At 32.7% G+C, this 6,896-nt stretch overlaps 1 protein-coding gene across 1 annotated transcript in view; it reads left to right on the top strand.

The window, feature by feature from the left end:
• LOC109825709 (O-methyltransferase MdmC-like) overlaps positions 1-6,896 on the top strand; it is a 30,362-nt gene that overhangs the window by 13,707 nt on the left and 9,759 nt on the right. The gene's annotated exons all lie outside the window — the stretch shown is intronic.

Raw genomic sequence — 6,896 nt, 5'->3', positions numbered from 1 at the left:
TAAACATATACAACTATATACACTTAGAGATATATATAAGTATACATTAATGACTATATAATTATATATAACAATTATATAAAAATATATAAATTTCATAACCGGGCCTAGGTCGGGCGTCACCAACACAACCCGGGCCCAGAGCTCGGTCGGCTCGGGTTTTTCAGGCTTTTCTCGAGTTCGGCCAGACACCGAGCCGCGTCCGGGCTAAAAGTCCGTTTGGACAACCATACAATCAATGTTATAGAAGACGTTTTGCGGACTAGGTGTTTGAGCCAGCGCTTAGATGGCTAGGTGGTGCCTAGGCGTTTGGCTATTTTTAAAATATTTAATTATAATAATTGATAAAAATATGTATTAAATTCATATAAATTTGTAAAAAAAGATAGCAATCTTAGATCCACAATAAACTATGCATACTTAAATACTAAATAGCTAAAGTAATAACTAACAAATTATAGAAAGCGCTAGGAGGCCTAGACGTTGGACCCGATGCCTAAAGCCTATGAGGTTTTATTTTTTATTTTTTAATCATGATAATTAATAGTAAATATCAATGTTATAGAAAGCATATATGCCGAACTGGTGTCTAGGCAGATTTCTTTCTTCATTTAAGTGGTGATCGAGGAGGTTTTGCTGAAGGTCAGAGGAGACAGTGGAGATGTTTATATTTAGAGGTTAAAGGAGGTTAGAAGAAGTTGGAGGACGTGGAGGTTACAACATAAAAAATCATGATCAAAACCTAAAGGATGCAGTCCATATAAGCAGACAATATTTCCTTAAACATTTTCAAAATCTAGATGGGCAGCCTAGGTCCCTTCCAGACGCTAGGCATTAGTTAGGTGGCTTAGGTACTGCGTAGGCCTAGGCATACGCCTAGGCGGACTAGGTGGAGACTTTTTAAAACTATACCTACAAGTAGTAAATGAAAACAAGTTAGGGTTTTCAATTGGGCTATTACAATGGCCTGATAGATTATGTTTTCTTTTTGGGATATGGATTATCGGGTATAAAGGCCAAATTCAACTGTTAAAGAACAAAAATTTACGAGTTTATGTCTTGTATGCATTCTGTGTGAAGCGTCTCCTTGAAAGGCACTTGCAAGACGCAAAAAGGCATTGCTGCCTCAGGTACAAGGCGCTTTGTCACTGCCTCGCATCACAGGGTGCATAACGTGCAAAGAGGCACATGCCTTTGATAACAATGGTCTTTGCTTCAGTGGTTTATCATACAACATGGACTTCTACTATAATATCATACTAAAAAAAATGGTGAACTAGAAAAGGAACTATCAAGCTCACTCCTGATATAGATGATCCAATTTCTATATTATCAATGATAAAGCGAGATGTTTGGTTTTCTTCCAAGACTGACAACTGTAAGGCTCTTTCTTGCACTAAGTGAACCTTCTTGAACTTGCACTAGATGATTAAGTTTTAACTCCACATAATTTAGGTAGCATGCACAGAATATAGTGGCCTCGTCCATCATGTACCTCTCAGCAGTTAAATGTTATGGCCAACTTCTATTTTTACGTAGTTTTTTAGTACACGCGAATACCTAGATGTAAAATATGTTATAATTCTAAAAATCAATATGAAATAAAGAGTGCATATAAGTCACTATATCATTCCTCCCTATGAGATACATCCAATGATATTGAACTAGTTCCACGAGTTTAGGCCTAATCGCTAGATAAATAGTCAAATGTACCATGATGTTGAAAAATCCTGAAGGGAATATTCTTTAGAGCTTTCATAGAATAAGAGGGATACTCTGCTCAAGCTTTTCCATTATATTTATATTGATAACCTTAGAGCATAACTCTCTAAAGAAGTTGCTATAGCCATTTAGAATGAGACGCACATGATTCTTAAGTGATGTTCTCATGGCTAGTGGAAGGAGTTAGTTGCACTAGAACATCATAGTCATGACTCTTGAGGACAATGATCTTGGCCTCTCGAACCTGAACTTGTCCTGAGAAGTTTGAGGAAAAAAATCATTAAGAAGTTTCAAGTCTTTTAGAACTTTTAGAAATCTCTCTTTCTCATATTTACTTATATTGTATGATGCATGGCGCAATACATATTTTCTTGTTTTACCAGTTATCACCTTAGGATGCGGTGACTTCCTGATATTCAGAATTATTAGATCTCTACGAGCATTATCTTTAGATTTGCCGTCCATATTAAAGTGTTCAATATGTTGTCATAAACATTTTTTTCAACGTGCATAACATCTAGGTTGTAACACACGAATAATGTTTTCCAATATGGAAGTTTGAATAAAATGCTTTTCTTTTTCTAACCTTTTGGCATTAGTTACTTTCCATTTTTAATCTTCCCAAATGTTACATTGTTGTAATCTTTTCATTGATTTAGCATATCATCTTTAGATAATGGAATAGGAGCATTATCCTTCATTGAATATTTTCTTATCATCTCTCCATATATGGTTGACTGTCAGAAATTGACTATGCTTTAGTTACACACTTTTTGCAATAAGATGGGTATATAGAACCATGATTTATATGACAATTGGAGCATGTATTATACCCTTTTGTGCTTCATCCCTGGTAACATGCAATATGCATGGAAGTTGTTGATTGTCCCCGAAATAGCAGCTTTCATCTTGAAGGTTTCATGAGTTGTTGCCTCATATGTTTCTATACCATGTTGCCATAAGTTTTTTTTTAAGTTTATCAATCATTGGCTACAAATAAACATCAATACCATTGCCAGGTGACACTGGATCGTCTATTAGAAGAGATAAATAGTAGGATTGCTTCATAGCAAACTATGGTGATAGGTTGTATGCAATCAATACCATTGGCCATGTGCTTTGGTTATCACCTATCATAAGCTTTAAAGGACTAAACCTATCGCTAGCAAGATCAAGCCTTACATAACGAGGTTCTTTCTCAAATGAAGGATGTTTCACTTCAAGATCTATCCAAGCCTCAACGTCCCTAGGATGACTTATAATTCGTTTTCCCTCGGGGGCACTATGGTCCCATGTCATATCAACTGCTTTCTTTTGATGTGTATAACCTTAACAACCTTAGGATCAAAGGAAAATGACAAAGGATCTTAATAGGAACATTTTTTCCTCTAGAATATTCTCTTCTTTTCTTCCATCTTGATTCCTCGCGCACATGAGATTCATTAAACTTCTTGTATTCCCCTTTGTACAATGCGCAATCGTTGTGACATGTGTGTATCTTATTGCACTTTGACCCCAAATCATTTATCACCTTCTTTGCATCGCATCATACCAAAAGTTTGGCACTAAACTCTCCTCGCGTAAAAGAACTTTTAGTAGCTTAAGAAGACTGGAGAGTGATTTATTGCTCAATTTGTTCAAACACTTAGTCTAAAACAAACAGACTATAAAAGATAATTTTGTGTACTTCTGACAATCAGGATAAAGAGGTTTCCTTGCATCCTCTATTAAATTTTCAAATATTCTGCATCTCAATTTCCAAACATTTCCCAGTGCTATTTGTTGCATTTGAAGTCGTGACATTTTCATAAGTTAGCGGTAATGGGTAAGATGCCAACGTTCCTGCTATGTCATCTCTTGATGAGAGCACATTAATTGTTTTCACTTAGTGCCTCTTTCGACTTTCACCATGAAAATACCGCTTAGTATAGTCACATAGAAAACCATTACTGGTTATCTCCATCTTAATTTTTTTAGTATCATAGCTATACTAGTTTTTACATTTTCTACATGGATAACATACATTTGATTGACCTACTGACAAATGTTGAAGTGCAAACTCAAGCAATTAACTCCAACTATAAATAAATTCTCAATCCGTTGCTTTTCCTGATTATATATCCAACTCCTATCTACAAGGAAATTGTATTTCACCACTATAAATTATCTATAGTCCTGACCATTTTAGTGTATTATATTAATTCAAAATGAAGAATTAGTCCTCAACACTTTAATATAGATTTATGCGTAAAGAATACATCCTAAAACCTATGTAGTAGCATACAAATGGAAGGAACAACATTTTCAAGGGCATATAAATAATTAGCTTTCATTGTGGATGTAACGGGGAGTGCTTGATTTACTGAAATTGGGACACAAATGTGAGCTAAAATATGGATATTAAGGTATGTTTACCATATATTCATCAAATTTACTAAATAGTTTATATCAAGAGAGATAGTGAAAACTTATAGACATATGCACCTCTCTTTTATTATTATCATATCCTCAATTTATTATGATATAAATTATCAACATTAGAACATATATGCATACTCTTATTATTATCATATCCACAATATTATCAATGTCCTAATTTTTGGGATCATATCCTTGTACCTGCACGCTCATATATATAATCTATATCCATGTGTTGCATTATTAAACATCAATTATGACCTTTCCTGATATTATTGAAGTATGAAAACAAAATAACTACGGATTCAAAACATACATATTATTTCAAAAAAGTTAATTGAATAAATAATAATACAGAAAAAGATATCAAAGTTATAATCTTAATTGTTAAAAGGATTGAAGTAGATGATTAAATGCGTCCCTTATATCAACATAAGGATTTCTCAGTCAAAAAAAAAAAAAAAGAACAAGATTTCTCTATGTAGAAAAGGTAAATAAAGAAAGATATTGATAAGGAAAACTTGAATTAAACACAAATATCAAAACTTAAAAGAAAAAAGATACCTTCACAGGATAAGCATGGCGGAGATAGGAAGGGGAGGTGGCAAAGAGATGACATTGAGCGCAAAAACAAGGCGATTATCAAACTAGAGAGAATATGACCATTGCAGAAGCAGAGGAAGAGAAGCCACCATCGATTTCATTTCTTTGAGTGCGAGGAGGAACTAAGATGGTGTAAACCTATTAGGTTTTTTTCTCACCGTTTCTTTTCTTGGAGCAAGGTGGTAGTAGAGATTTGTCGGAAATTTTGGTTTCTTAGTAATTATATAAGGCATGATTAGTTTTGGAGAAAATATTTGATCCCACCGAAAAAATGAGAGGTGCCCAAGTTTTTGTTCCTACCTTTCGTTTCAAGGAAATATCTTAATTTTTAATAAAATTAATTTAGGTTTTAGATAGTAACCATTTCAAATATCAAGGTGATATCATAACCGTTCTAATTAGGTCCTCTTTGAAACAATTAGTTGGATTAATGTTGCTAATAAGCCTTTTTGTGGTAGTGTATGTTCAAAGGCAATCAGAAAATTTTAAGAAGAGATTCAGGTTGTCTAATAAGAGACACTTGATTAGATAGATGTATTAAATGTACAATATGATTACATAAACTTCACACTTGAAAATATTCTAAAGTACAATAATTTACATAACTTTTGTAAAGATATGATATAACCTAAAAATTCTATATAATAACCAAAAAACTAGAAGAAAAATAACGACTTAAAATTAAAAAGAAAAATAATAACTATATATTTAACATTTTGATTGACTGAACTTTACACATGATCTAAAATTGGTACAAGAGCTATTGGAGTTTCTTTACATCTTGGAAACTTAAGGTAATTTTGTTATTTTAAGGGGAATTCTCTCCAGTTTCCCTAGCTAGATTATGACTAGTTTCAAGTGAAAAATGATGAAGAAATTTCACAATCTCTAGCTAGATTATGACTAGTTTCAACTGAAAAATAATGAAGAAATTTCACCACTTAGAGAGAAGCAATTTGATTGGGAGGAAAAGTAGTTATTTAATATGATTGATTATTCAGTATCATCAGGGGAATATTGGACGGATGGTTTAAGAATTTTTTGTTTAAAGGATGCAAAATAAAATTTGATTGTAGGGATGATAGACTTATAAAGAATGATTTATTTCTAAAAGTACGTAAGAAAATTTTGATAGAAGCTCAAGGATGTAGAACTGGAAGCAACGATGATCTTTTTAGACCCACTTTGAGTGATATAATCACAGAAGCAGATACAGATCCCAGAGCATCTACTGGAGACCAATAAACTAGAAGATAATTGCTCTCTAGTAATATGTGAAGAATGGTAAAAGCTATTGATTGATAATTTGAGCAACCAATTTCAATCATGTGTAAGGTTTACTCAATCAAAATGTTAAATCTATAAGTCATTTGTTTTTCTTTTTAACTTCCAAGTCGTTATCTTTCTTTTAGTTTTTTAGTCATTATGTGTAGAATCTTTAGCTTTATGTCAAATCTTTATAAAAGTTATGTCAATTATTGTACTTTAGAATCTCTTCTTTTGAGGTGGAAAATTTATGTAATGATTTTGTACCTTTAACGCTTCTATTTAAGGAAGTGCATTAATGAAAGGAGGATATCTTTCTTTAGACAACTTGAATATCTTCTTAAAATTATGTGAATTATTAATATTACTAATAATTATAATTATGTACAATAATGTATTGATTAGTTATTTTATACTATTTTAATATAACTAATAATTATTTAAAAGAAGCTGTTACTCATTTTAGAGCTTTTCTTTATTATTAAAATATGTTAATTGCGTTCTAGTGAATGACCAAAGGTTTTGGGAAAGTGAGGAGGTGAATAGTTAATGAGGGGTTATGGGTTGTTAGTGGAGGATTAATTGGAGATAGGGCATAATTGGGAATTATCAAAACTGAGGGAGCGAAAGAAAAATAAAATGTTTTGACATTGCAATAATATTTTATAAGTAGTACAGATATAGATTTGTAGAAAAAAGAATATTAAAGCTAACTCTCGTGAAGGTTGAATTAGTTTGTTTAAGAAGGAAATGAACCTTGCATGCAAGTCCCCTTATTTGAATGAGAGCCTACCACCTTGCAATCCCTTGTTTTTCCATGAGTGCTTGCCACCTAGCTAATGTGAGACTAGTGCATGAGAGCTTGAAACGCAAACTTGAAGACTTCT

The sequence above is a fragment of the Asparagus officinalis genome, chromosome 1, assembly GCF_001876935.1.
Source record: "Asparagus officinalis chromosome 1, Aspof.V1, whole genome shotgun sequence".
Classification (NCBI taxonomy): Eukaryota; Viridiplantae; Streptophyta; class Magnoliopsida; order Asparagales; family Asparagaceae; genus Asparagus; species Asparagus officinalis.
This window is presented reverse-complemented; position numbering and strand designations above follow the sequence as displayed.